At 39.7% G+C, this 20679-nt stretch overlaps 1 protein-coding gene across 1 annotated transcript in view; it reads right to left on the bottom strand.

The window, feature by feature from the left end:
• ARHGAP5 (Rho GTPase activating protein 5) overlaps nucleotides 1-2858 on the bottom strand; it is a 51704-nt gene extending 48846 nt beyond the window's left edge. Inside the window, exon 1 of the mRNA XM_085225170.1 lies at nucleotides 2719-2858. The gene's annotated coding sequence lies outside the window, so the exon portion shown is untranslated. The remainder of the gene's footprint in view (nucleotides 1-2718) is intronic.
• Nucleotides 2859-20679: the final 17821 nt, after the last annotated feature.

Raw genomic sequence — 20679 nt, 5'->3', positions numbered from 1 at the left:
TAATAACAGACACACGCACACAAAAAGAAATCCTGGCAGCGCTAACAGACAGCTCTCGGTATCACCGGGACGACAGGTCACCAAGCTCTACTCTCTGCAGGTCTGGCAGCACACCTGCAGGCCAGGAGGCGGCCGGCGGCTCGCCCGTCCCCGACGCAGGTGCTCCCACCCGGCGGGGCGCGGGACCGCATCGCCGTGCCGACGAAGCCCCCTGGCGGCCACCGGGCCGCAGCCACAACCGCTCCGCCAGGGCAGAACCGTGCCCTAACAGGGCGGTCGGAACCTCGGAAAGGAACCCCGCGGTAAGAGCGCAACGCAGGCGTTACCCATAGGTACGCCACTGACGGATGCGATGCTGCCGGTCCGCCAACCAACACAGCCGTGACAGCAGCCCTGAACACCTGTCCGCACAAACTCGTGTTCCCCGAGGAAAGGTCGGCCAGCACGATGCCCGGAGCGCGTCTGATACACGTGATTTGAAGGACACTTAATGTGTCAGCCTACTGACAATAATGGCATGGAGAGCTTTGGAGTTGTATGCGAAAACATTGCCATGAGATACCAGTACGTAGGATGCGTCTGCTGTTAAGGACAGACCTACGGAAGCCTGAAGATACTGCCTGACTCATTTTAGTACCTTCAGTAAACGGAAGTGGACTTAGCTATGTACCATCTCCTGGATAACAACTCCCAGAGTGAAAGCTTACACAGCACAACCCACCAGCACAGTCAGTGCATTTCTTTCCTACTCAGTTTGCACGTGAAAAAGTACCTACAGCTTTAGGAAAACATATTTTAACCTCAAAAACTGCAACATGTTATCGTTAGCGCTAAATATAGGATTTTAAAACAATTTGGTCTGAGCATAAAGTATTTAATTGGATTACATTACACATGTAATACCTTACCTAAAATACAGCCCAACACCAGAGAGCAGCGACCATTTGGTCGCAATTATTTACCTTTTTTTTTTTTTTTTTAAATACACAATGTATCCCATGGGGATACTTTCAAAAAATGCAGACTATTTAAGTTCAGCACACCCCGGGTTTAAAAACAACTTGGTATGAAATACACCAAGACAGTGATCATGTAACATATCCCCAAAATGATTTCTACGACTTTAAGTGCTATAGACTCTTTCAAAAAAAAAAAAACCTCTGTAGTTGCACCACGCTTTCTGAGCTCTAGTAATAGAGTTCCAGTAGAGCACTATAAATAGACTATAGCACATCTTAAAATAATTTTCAAATAAGAACAGACTGTCCTAAAAGCATACCTGGATGAACATTAGCAATATGCAGTGTTAAATACTACAAGTTTTACATAAAATGTTTTTTTCCCCGAGAAAACATGCAACTATGTTCAGTGATGTCACTGCTGACAGCAGCTGTCACAATGAAGAGCCCTCAAAAGGTATGGCAGCACTACAGGAAAATGCCAGCCTATAATTCCTCATTAATCTATGGACTAAGTACTCATGTACCAGTACTGTAACTGGCCTCAGTGCACAGGTTTAAAATGGACGTCCAATTGACCAGCATACACTGATCTCTCTCTCTCTCTCTGTTTTCACACTGCAGAATAGTTTTTAAAATTTCTGTCACGGATTTTTATTAAGAAAAAAAAATCTTCTCATTATCCGCATGACACTAAACTAAAGAATACACACATACCCCCACAGGCCTATTTTGGTCTAGATTTAAAACGCTTCCCTCCTACTTATTAAGGAAATACTCCACGCTGGTACCAGAGGCAATACAGGAGAGTGCAAAAAGGGCCCACTGAGCAAAGGGTAGGCCGGATTCTGGGGGAAGGTGACCTGTATTTCTCCCCACCTCAAAGAAAGGGTCTTTATGTATAAGTAAAAGTAGTATTGTGTACTTTTTATGTCCTGTATTCTCAACACCACAGCTCTCTATCTGTGTGCCTCTGGTGCTTTCCTTGGGTGGAGAGAGTCTAAAGGTTATGCTGGTTTAAGGGATTCAAAATGCTCAAGAGCTGCAACACTGCAACTGGCTACCCTATTTCAAAGGCTTAAAATCCACCTGGTGGAAAAACAGAAATGCACAGACATCATCAGGAGAGCGAAGTTTGCTTCAATTTAGTATCACGCAACACTTGAAGGTGAAAGGAAGGAGGAGAATTGACAACTGTTCAAATTTTTGGTGGAGGACCGAAAGAACAGGAGGACGAGTAGAAGGGGGCGGTGAGGAGGGAAAGAAGTGCAGAGAAAGGGTAACAGAAAAGAGAGGGGAAAAAAAAAAGACCGGCGGTGGAAATGGAAAGAAGGGAGGAAGCCGAAGGAGTTGGGGGGAGGGGGGGAGAGACGGGAACGAGGAAGGAAAGCAGAGGAGCAGGGGAGCTCCCCTTCCTGCCGCCCTCCCTCTCTCTCTCTCTCCCTCCCTCCCCGGAGAGCCGTGACCAGCTGGCAGCTCGCACGGCAGCCTCAGACCCTCCCATCGCTCGGGCCTTCATCACCTGCCTGGGACCGGGCTCCCTGCCCTCCCCGCCTCCCCTCCCCATCGCGGTGCAGAGGGGGCCGCCCGGGGCCGGGGGCCGCCCGCCCCCTCCCGGCTCGGGCCCCAACCCTCCGGACCGGCTGCGGCCGGCGGCAACCGCACCGCCCGCTTGGGCTGCGGCCGCCTCCCCCGCTCCGTCCCGCCCGCCCCGCTGCGGGCCGCCGGGGCTCCCGGGGGAGCGGATTCCTGCCCTCACCTCGCGCCGCCGGGATCCGGCTCCTCCGCGGCGGCAGGAGCGGCTGCATTCCCGGGACGCTCGCTCCGCGCCGGCGCCCCCGGCGGCTTCTTCTCCCCGCGGGGCTCTCTCCTCTCTCCGGCCCGCGGCTCCCGAGCGCTGCCGGCCGCCGCAGTCCCGTCCCGCCTCTCCGCTCCCTCCTCAGCGCTCTCGGCTCAGTAATGGCGGCCGCCGAGCTTCCCCGGCTCTCGCTTGGCTGACGGAGTCTCTCTCTCCCCCTAACTTTACCTCAGCAGCTTCCCTCCCCTCCCCCCTCCCTCCCGCCCGCCGCCGCGGCTCAGCGCGCGCCCGCCGGGCCAGCTGCGCGTGCGCGGGGAAGCGCCTCTTCCTGCTGCCGCTGGATTCCCTAGGAAGCCTGGGAGAGCGCGCACCGCCCGCCGGCTTCGCGAGCTCGCGCGCTCCCGTGCTCCGCCCCGCCTCCCCATTCCCCTTCCCCCTTCCCCGGCTTGAGCGGGTGCGCGCGCCCGGAGCCGCGCTCGTGCCCCGGTGGCCGCATGGGTAGCGCGGGGAGGAGTGGGGTTGGGGGCCCGGGTTCTAGTCCCGCTGCAGACAGCGGTGCAGGCCGAGGCGCCGCGGCGGGCACGTACGTGTGAGCCGCTTCGAGGTGTGTCCGTGCACGCCGCTGCCTGAATGTGACGGGGCTTGTTCCTAAACGTGGGAAGAAGGGGAGAACGCCGGAGTTTGAAACTGCCTAAGAGGCGGAGGTCGCTCCTCGGCCACCCAACCGCGGTGCTCACTGCGGCCCCGCCGGGTGCTTGCTTGCACTCATTGTCCCGTGTGTCCCAGGGTGCAGTCGTACTCTCGAAGCTGCTTTCTACTCCACAGGAGCGTGTGGACCCTCATGCTGCTCTCTCTGCCGGCAGCTGGGGAAAGCCAGTCCTCAGAGAAAGGCACTGACAGGCGGCTGGGGCTGATGTGCTGCAGGGCTGGAGCAGCCAGCACTGGGTCTCCACTTCTCTCTCTTTTCTCCACTTTTCTCTCCCATAGAACACACCGTTTCTGTCTTTTTTCTTTCACCCTTAAAGCTCTGGAGGCATGAGACACTGGCCTGTGGCTAGTGTTCCTGTCCGTGGGGCAGACATCCTCACAAATCCCACGCTCGGATTAAGCACCCAAACTTAGTGCTTATTTTTCACCATTATCTCCGCACGCCACCATTTGCAATGGCTAACGGATGGTCAAATCACCCTCAGATGGCTCTCCCAGACAGTTTGTGAGGCACTCGCAGAGTGGTGTGAAGTAGCCCAGGTGGGCATTCGTACCTCTGCTCCTGCCATGTGTCTGCAGGGAGTGGTGAGTGAGGTATGGGACATGAGAAGAAAACTGGTAAGTGGGTGCTGATCTGTTGTATCCAGTGCGTGGGGCAGGGAACTGGTGGGCATCACTGTGTATGCATCATTTCTGCATACACACGAGTGTATATATATGCATCATTGTATACATACAAAGGAACAAATGCGTACCCATAATATTTAATAACTGTGTGATTTGTTCCATGCTTTTATAATGCTGCATGCACATTTTACACTTCTACGTATGAAAATTATGAAATTAAATGAACGGTTTAAAAATTCTGATCTCTTCTCAAGACAAATTCTGTAAACTTGTTTTTTTGAGAAAATTCTAACTGGCACAAAGTTGAGCAAACAGTCTCATGTAGATACTGCCGTATGAGAGAGTATTTCTAGAAATACTCTTCTTACATAGGTCCTCCTACAGAAATTGAAAATTCTTCAATGCTGTAATCAGAATGGATGAGAAAGAGTTTTATTGCAGTCATAACCTCTCTTAAAAAAAAAAAAAGTAAGCCTAAAAACAGAAGTTAATTTTAATTTGAATTGTCTGATTTTGATAGTCTGCGTTTTGTCTTGTTCAAAATAAATTGTGTAGAAACAACTTGGGGATACAATCTCCATTTAAAGCTTGATGTTGTTATTCACGTGTTTTTAAAAATTGGAGACATTTTTTAGCTCAATAAAATATAAGTGTTAAGGAATGAGATCTGTAATTTCATATAGGAATTGATTGTATCACCTCAAACCTGATGTGCCAACTAAAGTGTGTTAAAAAAAAAAAAAAACTCAGGCAAAGCAAACGGCTTACATAAGTATATATGTTAAAAAAAAAAAAAGTTTAATAAAGTGGGACATGAGCTTTGGAATAGCAGGAAGCCTTTTCCAACAAGCTCAAACCTGAAATAAAAATGGATGATGCAGAATGCTTCAGTTAGGAGCAGATGGAAATACCCTTTGTTACAGGGAGGGTGGAGGTACTATTCGCAAGAATGCACAGTCACAGAGTGGAAGACAGCAGGCGCAAGTTGCATCTTACTGTGCTAGTCCCTAGCAGAGACAGCATCAGCTCCAAAAGCAGTCTTTGGTGAAAGAAAGGAACAGTTTCCCAGACAGAATTAGATTGGTCACTTCTTCTTCCCCTAAATATTGCCTTAAAAGTTAATATAATCGAGGAAAACTGTACAGACAGAAAGAGATTTTCATATAGATTTCCTCACTTCAGATTGCTGCAGTAAGAGGAAACTGATGTGCAGAAACTCCATTTGCTATTTGCCTTCCAGGAACCACGCAAAGTTCTGGCAGGCTGCAGCAGGCAGCTTGCTATGATTTTGCAGAGCTTATTAAAACCTTTGATTTTGGATAAAGCTACCAATAGCCAAGAATTATGACTAGTGAAGCAGCAAGCAGTATTATAAGCATATTTATGACACAGTATTTTTCTTAGATTCTATGTTATAAGTTTAATGTTAACTGTTAGACAGAAATACAGCCCTTTTCAGAACCACATTAAGAAGGCACGTGAGGTTTATAAAATTTTGCAGGAAAACTAGTCAGAATATTGAAAACCAATAAAAAAAAGAGTAGACATACAGTGTAATACATAGACATACATAATGTTATATCCTTACTGGATCGTAATAATCAGAGCTATAGAGCTGCTTAAAGTTTCATATCACCAATGAAGCAGTAAGCTATGTGAAAACAACTTGATCAAAGTATTTTCAAATATGAAATTCTATAAAAAATATATTTGAAATATTTGTGAATATTTGTCAGAAAAATATTTCCAAAAATCTTTTCTATGATTGACAATGATATAGGGAATATTACAACTTAGAGAAGAGGTAAAAATAAAGTATAATAATGAAATCTGATTAATAATTAAATAGTTTATTTTTTTGTTAGTTATACAGAAAGATGTTTCAGATAAATGTTTTAGTAAAGCTTGAGAAACTCAGAAGAAAGTTATTAATGATATACACCATTTGTTATTTACAACTATTGTTATTTGAGCCTTTTACTGTAATGGACTTGTCCTTAGAAACCCAAATGTTTCAAGGACTGATTATAAACACAAATGTAGTGAACATCTAGAAGCCTGTGCAAGGTGAGCAAAGAAAGTATCATTTGTTTCTGTCTTTGCTTTAGGGCAGCAAGACCTTAAGAATGAAAGAACAACTGTAGCAGCAACAATCTATTTCCCAGACTGCTTGTGTCTCTTTCATTAACCAAGACCAAACGAGTAACAAGTTTGTATCTGTTTCCCCATGCTTTTAAAATTTGGGGATTTCAAAGGACAGGGTCAGCAGTGCTCACACTTCACAAGGGTATGACATTTCCTTAATTGCCTTTGCTCTCCCATCCTCTCTTTCTTTGTTTACTTTGCACATCAAAGTTGTGTAATCTCACCAGTGTACAGAACAAAAAATCAATGTACCATTGTTGGTTGTAGAAAATGAAATCTGCACAAAATATTTTACCATGAGCTGCTTTTCAGCTCTCTTCCCCAATATCTTTCATTAAACAGCAGAACTGCCAGGTCTTTCTTACATCAACGAAAAGCCACTGTTTCTTCTAAAGAATCTTTGTCACAGTACCTTCTCTGTGAGAAAATCTTCACACGCTTTTAAATTGTTCTGCTTACACTTATGTTAATTCATTGCATTGCAGGTAAATGTATTTGTATATGAGAAGAAAGGGCAAAATAGAAGTGTAAATACCCTTTCATCTCGAATTACTAAGGAAAAAATGTTTAGTTTCAAATAGGGGTCATTTAGATAAATGCATTCACTTACTAAGAAACCACATCACTGCATAATTCCAGAATATTAAGGGGAGAGATTCTCATCAATGTTACTGATTTCCTGATTGTCAGTGCACCTGCCAAAAAAAAGAGCAGGCAGAACTTTCTGTACTTTTCTCCTCATATCTGTCTTTGGTTTTGTTTAGTTTTGGGGTATGTTTGTTGCTGTTGTTTTAAACAAATATTTTATTCATTTTCAAAATTAATATTACATTGATCACCACTTTTGATTCATTTTTATGACCTGCAATTTCAAAAGAAATGTTAGGAGCGTGATCAGACATCACACTAAATCCGTCTTATGCAAAATCAAGCCATTTTTTCCTGAAGTGCTTTCCTTCTAAAGGATCCTTCACATAAGTACAACAAAGCTATTAATAAAAAATCAGTTCACCATGGACCACTGTTTGGGTTTCTACTACTCAGTTATTTTGGAAAGAAATTATGGAAGGATCTCTTCCCTTCTTATTGACTTTGTCTTCAGCAGAATGCTATTTATCCACTGAAAAATGAAATGTTAATTAATGTTTGAATACAGCAATGCTTACTATATATATACTATATATATAAATACACTAATTTATACAAGTTAGTTATATGCAACCGTGTTTACTAAAAACATCATTTAACTTAATGATTTCTGTGTCAAGATTACTACATATAGTCACAAAATGATGCACTTTTTTCTCACTGCATGACTGCACTATAGTTTGAGTAAGTGTGAGTGACAGGACCATAATTTTTTCCACATTTATGAGAAAATTATGTAGTATGCAAAAAAAAAAAAAAATCCCTAGAAAATCCATAATTTTATATTACATTGCCTACTAATGGGCAATGTGTAGGCCTGCCATAGGAAAAACCACTGAGGGTAGTCAGAGGTTACTCAGCTACTACTTAACAGGGTTTTTTGTTTTCATCTCACATTCTTGCTATCCTCTACACTCCTTGGACCAACATAGTGTTATATAATCATATTTGTTTGTTCTGCTAGGAAAATACTCAAAGTACTTTACTGGGACTCCAGGTAGATCATATTAGACAAGAAATCCCTTTCTGTCCACCTCTGCTCCTAAACAAGGCACAAAAAGTCATTCTTGTGAAAGAATAAACTGGAACCTACCATACAAAAAAAGCTGTCCCAAGATTTAAGTTGGTTCAGGGTTCAAAACATTTCTGTCACACCCTGGTCCTGGGAAGACAGCCACCATATTCTCATAATCTGCTGTTTGTGCCATGACCCCTTGCCTTTCTCTAAGCCAAGCTAATTTTCACACCTCCTGTATAAAGCCCACAGCTCCTAAGGACCAGGAAGTCCCAGGAGAATGCAGAAAGATGCAACAGAATGTGGAAAACAGAGAGCATGCAAAGATATTGTATCCAGTTCTACTTCTAAATATTATGAGGAAAAAAAAAATGAGCCAGATTTCATGCTTTAGCTTAGGAAAAAGAAAAAAGAAAAAAAAAAAACACCTTTCAGGATATGTTTAGCTCTTTGGTATTTGCAAATGAAACCTAAACGCTCAGGAGAGAGCTTAACATTGGGAAGGAAATAGCCAATTACTTCTATTTGGTATTTTACTTGAAAGAAGGCAATTTTAATTCCAAACCGCAGGCTCTTCTTGCCTGACCTCAGGGAAACGTTGGCACCAGCAGGAGATGGGACCACCCGCTGCGCCACACAGTCCATACCCAAGGCTTGTGTGGGCCTGTCTGTGGCATCTGCACTGCCCAACAGTGGCTACCCCTGTCATGCAGCGTTGGACACCAGCTTCTATGGACTTGCCTGATGATAACTCATTTCAGTGCAGACATCAGCCTGATGAAGGGAAAAGGAGATAGAGCTCTGTGAACAACAGCTCTTCTGTTGCTTGCTTGTTGAAGAAATCAGTGAGTGAAGCGTAGGGAGCTGCTGAGAAGAGATTACGCTTATCAGAGGTGAACAAGAAGAGGGCTGTGAGGAGAAGATACTAGAAAAGACTCCTGGGGACAAGGGCATAAAGGAGGTTTGCTTGTGCTATCACCATGTCTCCCTGCGTGCTTTCTGACAACCGAGGCTTTTCTGTTTAGAAGCACACTGGTTGAAGAAGTAAGGGAAGAAGAGAGAGTTGGGAATAAGGTGATTTTTCTTGGTTGCTTTCTCAAGATAATTAGACTGAATATGTTTTTGTTTCAGGTGCCTCAGGGATAATGCAGCTTTAGGAAATGGGTGGATTTCAGTTGCTTGTTTGCTTTAAAGCTGTGATTGAGAATTTCTTTTTGTAAAAGGAGGAAGAAAAAAAAAAAAGGTGCTAAATATGCCTTGGTAGAGGTGATGGAAAATATTATGACACTAGTCAAGATGATTGCAAACACAGCAAAGCTGAAATGTGTTCAGCTGACCTAACTAAGCATGAATAATATATCTCCTCATTTGACTACAATATTACTGGTCAAATTTCAAATATATCAAGGTGATATCAGTAACCAAGTTGCTATTCTATCAGATATTAACAGTTTAGATGTTACAAAAAAAATATGCTAAAATAATAAGTTTCTAAAGAAACAGTACTAAATGTGTTTCAAAGTAGCCTTCTTTATAAGGCCAGCACCTTCTCTAATAAGATGTTGTCAGACTGCAATTTTTTGGTATCACAAGAAGAGCTGTTTCATCCAAATTACACACATCTAATGAAATTTAAAGGCGATATATACTGTGAATAAGAGGAAGGAGGTTCATTTTGCTAACAGCCATTTCAGTTAGGAATTGATCACACCAGTGATTATATTGACACCTATTACTGAGACTATCCATATAAGGATATTTTACTTTTATTTAGAAGTTGTCTTGAGCAGCAGTTCTAGTAGAAATAAAGAATACCCAATTGCCAAAAAGTTGATTGTAGGCTGCAATACTTTCAAGACAGGATACAATTACAAAGGGCTACATCTCCTTTTTTCCACCTCTTGAAGAAAGAAATACACAGAAAGGATTGCCAGATCTTGTGTTAAAGATTAGAAAGTCTGAGCAGCCTGTTGCTTGGTTTACACATCAAGAATCCTGGGCAAAGGCAAACAAATGAAATACATTGTCTGGAAATCGATTGTTTGTGCTTTTGTTATATATTAAGTGTATGTGACTCTTTTTTTCTGTGTGAACAACACAAAACAGCCGCCTACTGGGAAACTAGTAGATGTTAATTGCCCTCAATAGATAATGCTTTTCTCTCCCTTCTGTCCAGTAGCATGAATTCAGTACATAGTCAGATCAGACTACATTAAGAGAATTCAGGTCATTTGAGCTCATGGTAATTTAGCAAAGCAGTAAGAAGGAAACACGTGTTCCTAAAATGTGAGTTTTGAGCTGTGATTCTGAAATGGGATCTATATTTCTAGTCAGATCATTTATAACCTAATCACACCTTAAAACACATAAGCATGAAAACAGTCAGTTGAGCAAACATGTCCTAAAAGGTATTGCCAAATAAAACCCCAAGTTGTTATACATTTGCAATAAACAGAAAAAAGAACTTTTGTTGTCATTGTAAAGTGATTTACTGGGTTTTGCCTGAGCACATTTAACGGCAAAACTAAATTTATTAATGTATTTAAATATTTTATATTATGTTTTGCTTTTTTTAAAAAAGAAAGATCATTTCTGCCATGAAACAACAATTTTTTTTTGGGGGGGGGGGAAGGGGGTTGGGGAGGGGCAATAAGACAACAAGACAACAGCAACAACAAAAAAAATCTTGTAATCTTTAAATACTTGGTGTGAAGAATGTGTTTTGGGGTCCTGGACAACTGCAAACAAATACAACTATGGAATATAGACTCTTTAAACTTACTATTCCTACACGTGTTCTGCTTTTTACACCAAATGTGTATATGGCTCCTTAGCCTGTGTGAAGAATGCAGAACAGACATGTTTTCATTATAGATGGTAACTGTCTTGAATAGATACGCAGTTCTCTCCTTTTGCCCACTGGTATGAATTCAGGATAACGGCCCTTTTCTTCCCATTCTCTATATATAGATTTTATAGACTGCAGTTGAGACATACTCTACTGAGTAGGAACAACTTACAGGCATATACTTTTATGGAAACTGTTCCATTAAGCAACAGCACGGACATTTTTCTCATTTGGTTTCTAAAAGTTACTCTTTGCCATCTTTCTCAGGTACATATATTTTTTGGTATATTTTTGGTATTTTTAGTTCTCATTCTTTTTTCCTTGGTAATTTTTAGACTGTCATTTCCAAATACATTGGCTAAAATTTTTATCCGGCTGGTATGATTGGCAAAATTCCCACTGACTGTCCTGAAGCCACGATTTACCTGACAGGGCATTCCAGAAGCAGCAGTAGTGGCACAATCCCTTATGCAGTTACTTTGTGCTGACAAAAAGAAGTTTTAAAAGAACCATGGGAGAGGTTCCTTTCAGGTGGTTCTTTCCTTTCATAATTAAAACCTTAAATTACTTTCCTCTTACCAAAAAAACTGCACATTTACTTAGTTAATATGGTAATCAGCGCTTGCACTCTAATTCTTTTTCCTTCGTTCTTGTCTTTCCAGTTACAAGCACACACGCACGCACATGCTCCGTGAGTACCATGTCAAATGGTACAGCAAGTGCCTGAAAGGCGCTACTGAGGCTGTTCTGTTACCAAACAGCTGCTCTCCTCCTTTAGCATTATTCATGAATCTGCCAACTTCTTCCTTTCTGACAGTGAATCTGTTGTTGCACATGAAAGAGGTGTGGTATTCCTCTCTATCTTTGAGCACATGAATAAGAGAAAATCTGGTGTTTAATAAACAGTAGCTATCATTATTACCATTTTGCTATCTTATAATCTAGTCCTTTTTACAAAGTTTCATCTGCAATAAGACTGAAAGGAAAACAGAAAATAATCTTGTTAAGTAATAGAAGTATTTATGGACTGTTACATCTAGCAACTAATATGGCACCAAATTAGTTTTGCAATTAGGGGAATTTTTCATTTCACTGAAACAGAATTCTGGGTATTGTGCATTCTGAGTATTTTGAGATAAGTCAGGCATTTGAGCTGCATTCCCTTCAAAACTTTCATATGGATTTGCCTATATAAACCATTTAAATTAGAGAAGCTACAGTGATGCTATCTGGCTGTTAAAAAAGCAGAAATTGAAACAAAAATACTAAATCTTTAACACTCACATATGTGAAATTTTGGACATAACAGCTGTAAGCAAAAATAAGCACATTCCACAGATTCCTGCTCACAGAAGTCATCTCTGCTCCCAGGAGGCTCCTTGGTTTTCTATTGTGCCTAGAATACAAGTCAGTTTTTTAAGAAAAAATAGTATAATTACACAGGAAGTGGTTTCCATGATCAAAAAATTAAAGAAATATTATTCGCTCATAGAAAGATATAGAAGGAATTTCAACACTGCTGAGTGTAATTTAATACAGTCCAAAAGTGATTAATATTTTATAGAAATGTCTGTCTTTTGAGACACATTAATCACATAGATCGTATTCAGAAAGCTGACCAGCTTTTTGCTTTAAAACAAAGAGTATCTATTTTCACTTTTTTAGTCATTTTAACTTCATCTAAAAAATAAAAGTAACTTCATTTCTATTTCCAGTTAAATATACTACCTGGAATACTAGAAGAATCAGTCAGGTAGCTAATGGGTGTCTTGTTTCAGGGGCCTATCAGCTCCAGGGTAGTTCATTTTTGCTGAGAAACACCTCACAAGAATCCATCTGTATTCTTGCTCTGCACTGGGTTCAACTACATCTCCTGTTAAATCAGTGGGGTATTTGCCAATAACTCCAATGGAATCCAGATTTCTCTCATCATGTATCTATATGATTCATTAATCTACAGAATCACAGAATTGTAGGAGTTGGAATGGACCTCTGCAGATCATCAAGTTCAATGCTCTGGCTAAAGCAGGTTTCATCCACGAGGGTCTTGAATATCTCCAGAGAAGGAGACTCCACCACCTCTCTGAACAGCCTGTTCCAGTGCTCTGTCACTCTGATGAGCAGTGCATGGCAAATAATCTCCAGCAGAGCTGAGCCAGACCTATGTCATGAATATAGATACAGAAGGAACTCTTGCCCATATACATGATTACCCCACCTTGATTGGGGTATGCAACTCATTATGGGCAAACAATGAACAAAATCAAATCTTCTGTTGGCTGAAATTCCTTTTTCCCTCAGGAGAAGTAACCAGACTCTCAGCCATTTGCCAAATCTTTGTATATCACATGAGTTGCTGAAATCTGCCTCAGGCTTTCAAAATGTGTTTCAGGAGTGCTCTGCAAGAGTTGTAGTTGCTGGTCATGATATAGAAACCTGCATTTGTTCTGCCATTGCTATGTGGAATCAACAAATTGCTTAGGGCTAAATTTAAAAAATAATTATGCATATATCCAAAACGGGACACAAACATATCTGGAAGATCACTATCAACCTACTGATCACTCCGTATCATATTGCCCAGTGCAGTGCTTTAGGAGTAAGTAATCTTCCAGCTCTACAGATGCAAGATTTGGGTTATTTTTGTTTTATCTAATGATTACCTAATGTAGGATGGTTAGGAAGACCAGAATGTCAGCATACTCCCTTGCAGCTAGTTGCCTAACTGCTGGATACAGTGCATCTCTTCTTTACTCTCTTAGAAGCCATGTGAGCCTTTCCTTTCTTTATGCCCGGTAACATGGCTGCAGTGGAAAGCTCCAGTGCAAATACTTCAGTCTTGCTTCTTCCCTCGTGGTTTGGTTATTCACATAGAAATAAAAGATGCAAGTCTGAGTACTCTCCATCTGAAAAGAAAAGCTGAAGGTAATGCTGAAAATATACTTTTTTTTTTTCCTATGTTCCTAAGTGACTTTTCACTATCTTTTGGAAGATTTTTGATCTAACAGTGAGAGTCACCTGTCTGTCTCCTAAAGTGTCTTCTCTGAGATCTTTGGGCATCTTTACATCACTCTCCACCCGCCAGATGGTTGTATGAATAGCAACTCTGCCTGCATTACTAAGGGGACCTGAGTCTGTTTTTGAATCACATTCTTATCACCACGTGCCTTAAAGTTACATATTGTGGCACCAAATTTATAGGTGCTTCTGCCTTTACTGTAACTCTTCATATTTATAGTTCAGATTTGTAACTCAGATCCACAAATTACAATATCATCTCTCTTAGGTTAATAAGGATAAGTTTCACGCGTTTCAGATCTGTAAAATGCCTGGGAACCATCTGAAGTATGCAAAGTAATATTTTTGCTATCATTTCTTCCATTTAAGATGATAGTCTGAACATCCTGATACGTGTTAACTTTAATTATATCAATAGGTCTCTTGAGCCAAGTTCAATGTGAAGTTTGTAAAGTTAAGATATACCTCAGTGGTGGCAGGGTCACAGTTTCTCACAATATAATACAGAGGAGGATATGACATTAAAAGAAATAATGCTCATCATTATTTTTCCTGCTTTTATTTTCTGGCAGGCACTTAAAATACAGGTAGGCACTTGCTGACTAGATAGATAGATAATAATATACAGTGCCTTATAGCAGAATGATTTTAGTTTCCATTTGGATATTAAGCCTACAGTAAAAGTGCAGGTAGGCCCGTAAAATCCCCAAAGCTTTATTTTCTACTTAAGGAAGGGGCCTACTGTATCTGGCTTAATTTCAATTTGATAGCTGTAAACCGTAGACTGTGTTGTTAATTTCTCAAACAGTCCTGACTAAACAGTCTGAATGAAGAAAAGCTGGTAATGATCACCCTTTAAAATAATTTGCAGTAATTGATAAGCGCATGTATCTCATTATCTGTGAGATTATTGTAAATTGATTCCCTTGCATATAGGTTTACTCTATTGTAGTGTTCTTTTTGTTTGTGAGGGGTTTAAATTTCTTTTTTGTTTGCTTGCTTGTTTGTTGCTTTTTTCACCATATGGTTGTTATATTCCCTTTCATTTGCTCTTAATAGCTGAAGTAGGATTATTCTGAAAATAAGGTGTTCTAAGTTTTTGTAAATTTTAGAAAAATGTGTGCTTAATGTAATATTCTTCTAAGTAACTGAGCAAGGAAATTAGTATCAGTTGTTTTCATTTTTAGAATTACAAGATTCAGTTGTAACTAGAGAATTTAAGTCAGTAACATTCTAGTTTATTATCTTATTGAAATGTAGTCTGTCAAATGATTGCTAGATGTTATCCTATGCCAGGTAAGGATTCCCTTTACTTCTTGATAATTTAAAAAATACAGTCATATTGTTTCTTCTTGTAAAACTAGATTTTCACTAAATCTTCCAGAAGGATATTCTATTTTTTTTTTCAGTATGGTGATATTAGCGCATTTCAGAAGCATATATACTGTTCTTACGGCCTTTCACATTTTAATGTAAATGTCATTGGTTTAATTCAGTTCAGACTGTCTGTTTATTTTAATGTAGTAATCTAATTGAGCATTTTCACTCAATTTTCTCTCATCCCGACTCCTTGATTGTTCAAACCATGACTAAAATGCTACCTTGATATGGATATTCAATTTTCAGTTTATTTCTTTGAAACATGAACTGTTTAACTCTCTTCCCTGTTTTCTAATTAAAGTCCTCCAATGCCTTCTTCTTAAAGCTGAAGAATTAGATCTAGGCCTAGCATCAGAAGAAGTAATCCATGTCAGTGTGCAGGCTGCCTGGGAAGGGAGTACTGCAAGAACTAGTTAGGGCTTCCCCAGCACCCAAACAGATAAATAATTCTGATGCATGACATGTAATATCGAAAATTGCCCAAAGATAAAGTGTTCATTTATAAGAATATTTCCAATAGCTGAATTTGTAAACATAGAGATTTTAAAGTGAGAGTAGGGTGGTTCTGCTGTTCAAGATGTCTTATCTCCAAAATTAAGGATTTTAAGTGAGTTGATTTCACTTTCAATAAACTTTGAAAACAGTACTTTTTTTGATACGGTACATTTTTTAGATAAATTGATGGATCAGATAGCATAAATGCAGTCCCAAATAACTACTCATCCCTAAATGTTTCCTCAGTCCGTCCACATACAGGAAAGGCATGGTAACTGTTTATTGCTCTTGTGTGCTCTTTTCCCTTGAGTATGGTGGCAGTCAGCAGGATGTACAGAAATGATACTAAGGAAACTCATTTTCCTGAAAATGAAAACAGTGGCCATATTATAGATTATAAGCTTCTGTCTCTCTAATTGAGAGCTTAGGACCAGGACTCTTAACAAGTTCCTAAACTGATCCATGTATTGCAGAGAAATAATGACTTAATGTTCTACTTTTATTTTTTTAAGGATATCATCAGCCATCTGCTGGCACCTGCCTATTGCTGTCACAACATTTATTCAATTTCAGTAAAATTCTCTTCTCATTTAAAATGGTCAGATAACACTATGGATGAGTAGAATAAAGCTATATCCCAAAGTTATCCAAACAACTTTTCAAGTGATTTTTTTCCATAAGTGTTTCCTTTAAAATGCTAATAAAATCAGGTTTGTATCAGGATTGCTTAAGGCCTTCAAGGATCTATGCAGAACAAAGAAAACTTACTTTTTTAAAGAATTAATATATCAGAAAAATAATTTCTATTCTTGATTTTAATCACTTTCAGAAACAATACAGGTCTGTAAAAGTACATTCCAAAACCATCACCTCTGTCAGTTTTTACCCAGTATTTGACATTGACACAGTTTTCACAACTTTATTTTCAAAAATAGAAATACTGAATGTCTGAAAGAGAAAAAAAAAAAAAAAAACTGGCTCAAATATAATGTGCTGAGGACGGAAGCACAGAAGTATGCTAACAAAAAAGAACAAAACACTTGACTAAAACCTTTTTTGAACTCTTAAGTAGGACAGTGTCCTTTTAAATGTCAAAAAAGTGGTTAGCCAGAAAGTTAACATCCCCTTCTAATAATCATCAAGATACATGGTAAGAACCATTTTTTTCTATCTCCAGCTTCCTAGAAGAATATGCATATGAAAGCTCTTAAACCATGATGTAGAAATTTGTGATTTTTTTTTTTTTACCTTACTTAAAGATTTTAGCTAAGAACTCCTAAAACCTTCAGGCAGTATAAAATGCTCAAAAGGTGCTTTTGAAAGCATTTCTCATGAGATGTAGACAACTTACATTAATTCCCTTTAGGTTTTCTTCTGTTCAAATAAATTTTTCTGAAGCTCCTATAGCCTGGTAGTAGGGCTCCATCCCTGACCTCATATCTCAGCAGTATTTCCCAGGTTGGATGTTGTAGTATACTAAGCCTGTACTAAGGGGGATGCAAAGGTTTTCAAGGAGACTCCCTGGCCTCATTCTGGGCACTCCTGGATGGCAGCAACCACTGGCCTCTTCTTCCAGAAGGTACCTGAGGTCAAAGCAAGACCCATCACAGCCTAGAATTCTTCCATAAAAGTGAAAAAAATACCTATCTCACAGCCAGTCACCAATGATGGAGTGAATGACACTCCTCGTTTAGTCTCTATGTGGCAGGAAAAGCAAGAGACACAAAGCTACTTTGAAGCATCTCAGGATTTCTTCATGCCTAAAAACATTCAAGAGCACATTTAGAAATGCACTTAAGTTATTTTAAACCATTTTAACATGAAGTGGGGATCTGACAGGAAGATGTGGAGATCACGTCTGAAAGATCAACAGCCCTATATTTTTCAGTTATCACTTGCTTACCTGGCTAGAGGTGACTCAGAAGAAGTCTTGAAGTTCATGGCAGATACCATCTGAATATAACTTCCAATGCAATGATTTAAGGTAATCTGCCCTCAATTATCTGTTGTTCCAGACAAGATCTGGAGATCCCTTCCATGCTACATTATTCTCCAATTTTATGAATATCAATCAGTAAATATTGCTCTTACTCCTGAACTCTTTTTCTTTTTTTTTTTTTTTTTTGTAATTAAAGTACTGGAAAATGTATGCCTTCTCAGAATTTGCATTTTAAATCTGAACAACTTTGGAAAAGACTTGCAAGGTGGTGCAAAAGTTTGGAAATTGTGTCTCTAGCGTACTTCTATAGTGTACTTCAGAATTGACTTGTTTATGCTCATCGTACTTGCAGTGGAGAAGGTTTGAATAATAAAGGACTCAGTTTAGTAGTCCAGAGAATAATGATTATTGGTTGCTTACTTTTTGTTTTAGTCATCAATTCATTTGAAGAAAGAACCAAGAAAATTACAAATTTCAGTACAAGGTGTCAGATATATCTGAAAAGAAAGAAAGAATATCAATAGGAATATGAGATTTTTAAGACATAAGAATAATTAAAACATTTACTAATTGCCTTAAAGAATTGCTTTAATGTTCTCACTAAGGCATTTTTTAAATAAAGGTTTTAACATTTTCTTTTCAGATCATACTTCCAATTAGAAATTGAAAACTGTTTTAAAAGAAAAAAGCTTAAAAGAGTTTATATAATCAGTTGAAGATTTTTTTTTTAAGAAATGATATTATGAAATAATTCAAAATATCCTTATTTTTTAAATATTTTTGAAAATAAAAAATATATATATTAAATGAACATCTACTTCCCTTCCAATTTTACAAGGATTTACTGACACATTCATGTGGTTTGGGATGGTTGGGATGATCATATATCTACTGAAACAAACTCAACCATTTGCCCAGCTTAAGTGTGCTGAAAATGATCAGAATGGATAATTGGGAAGAGAAACAAGGTCCAGATATTTAAATATTATTTTATCTTCAGCATATTTTACCAAAGCATGTGGAGTTTTCTATGTGATCAAGATTTTATCATTTTTGAAAGAATACATTTTAATTCAGTTGAGGTTATGTGTGCTATGAAGGGCCCAAGGCCAAATGATACTGTTCTCCCCTGACCTTAAAAATCAATGAATTCAAGCAATAAAATTCAGCATCAAAGGATTCTCAATGCTAGGCCACAAGTGCTGAATCACTCGTTGTGAGAGACTAGAGCACTTATGGATCAGAAGTGCTTCTCTGTTGATTTTTAGATCCAAAATTGATTCTTTCAGAATTAAATCTCAATCTTTCATTTCCAAAGAAGAATGAAAACTGAAGAAAGTGGAGATAAGAATCACCTAGAAGTATAAAAGGATTTGTTCTGTGACTTAGTATTAAAGTAGTAGCAATAAATATTATTTAGTACAGACTAGTTCTGCAGAGACTAAACACTCCATTCAGGATGGAGACTTTAGTTCATAGCAGAGTTATTAAATTTCACACTGTAGCATCATTTATTCATACAAAAATGACTAACATTACCACTGCACTGCAGGACTTCACTTATTTTACTGCAGATATTTATATTCATTTTGCTCTGTTCATTATTGTGGCACCATAATATATACTTTTGAATATATTAATTATGCAGCTATAATGGGACATAAAGGAAACAGAATATGCTCCTGTAATAATATATTAGAAGTTTAATTTCAATTTAATACACTCTAAAATTAGACAAATTATAGATACAAAGCATTTAATTAAATGGACTGCTCTGGCTGTGCCTATTCCGTCTCTGTTAACTGCTTCTAGGTGTGTATATCATGTCCAGCTCCAGCCCCATGCCCAGACCTGCCAGGTAAAGTCCAAGCTTCTAGTGTAATCCAAAACTTTCCCTTTTATAGAGTGCCAGGCATGCAGAAGAGAAGTTAGGATCAACCAGACAGCACTATCAATTTACCATGGCAGGACACCTGCACAGAGATGACACATATGTATGCACAATGCTAATCTAGTGTTAAATACATTTTGCTCTGTAGATGGCAAGTTACCCATCCACCCTGCATATAGTACAGTCCTTGGGCCATGGATCATCTGGTCCTAACTAGTCTGACAGTGACCACATGGGGAGTTACAAGCAACATTCCCTTCCCAAACTTCCTTATTATCAACAAATCTACATTTGTGAGTCATTCTAATGAAATGCTTCACTAGGAACCTGATGGTATGGAGAACTGGGAGAAGGATGGGACATGGTCTCTATACAATCTCTATACAAACCTGGCACATAACCCTGCTATTGACTCTTCGGCTGCAATCACTTCCATTGGAAGAAGTCAGTCACCAACTTTTCCTACTCTCCCAGTGAATGGTCAGGAATCCCTTTTTCTTCTTAGTGTGTTTGATATTGTGCAGAGCCATCCTCTGTTTCACTAGTGAGCTATTGGTGAGGAGGGGAAGTAACCATGACCAGAGCCATGCGCAGAAACTTCCCAGGGGAAGGGTGCTGACTTGTGCCTCAACAAGCCCATGACTCAAGCAGGGGCCAGAAGAAAGAAGCGGCTGAGACGATGCCTGGCTAGGGTGGGGAGTGCCTGATCACAACCAGATCATGCTGTGTAATCACAGCAGTCCTGCCAAGTAATTGTTTACCAATCTGAATGGTGTGTTTGCATTCAGCAATTGTGTAGAACAAATTGAAAATACTACCATGGCAGCTAATCCAAGCTAGCCTAGAAGGTTTTTTTGCACAAATAAACTGTGGGCCTGGAAGGTCTTTGTCCTTCAGGAACAAAACACCTGTCACCGCAGACCTGCCCATGGTGCAGCTCACTACCAGATGGAGCTACCAGCCCACCTGCTACACCTACAACAGCTTCTCCCAGAAAAAAAGAATCACTCTATCCATGAAGAGTTCAGAATTCTTTGTCTAGGAGCAGGGGCAAGCAGATGGATAGGGAAAGAGTGAGTTGCCTCTGAAAGGTTCCCTTCTTCCCCAGGAGTGTTACACCCTGTCTTTGTCTTTGTACAGCTAGAACTTGCCCATCGTTATCAGATGACCTAAATCTAAGCAGAGAAGTGTTCCTTCACCTACACAAC

This window comes from Meleagris gallopavo, chromosome 5 (assembly GCF_905368555.1).
Source record: "Meleagris gallopavo chromosome 5, MGAL_WU_HG_1.1, whole genome shotgun sequence".
NCBI classification, from domain to species: domain Eukaryota; kingdom Metazoa; phylum Chordata; class Aves; order Galliformes; family Phasianidae; genus Meleagris; species Meleagris gallopavo.
This window is presented reverse-complemented; position numbering and strand designations above follow the sequence as displayed.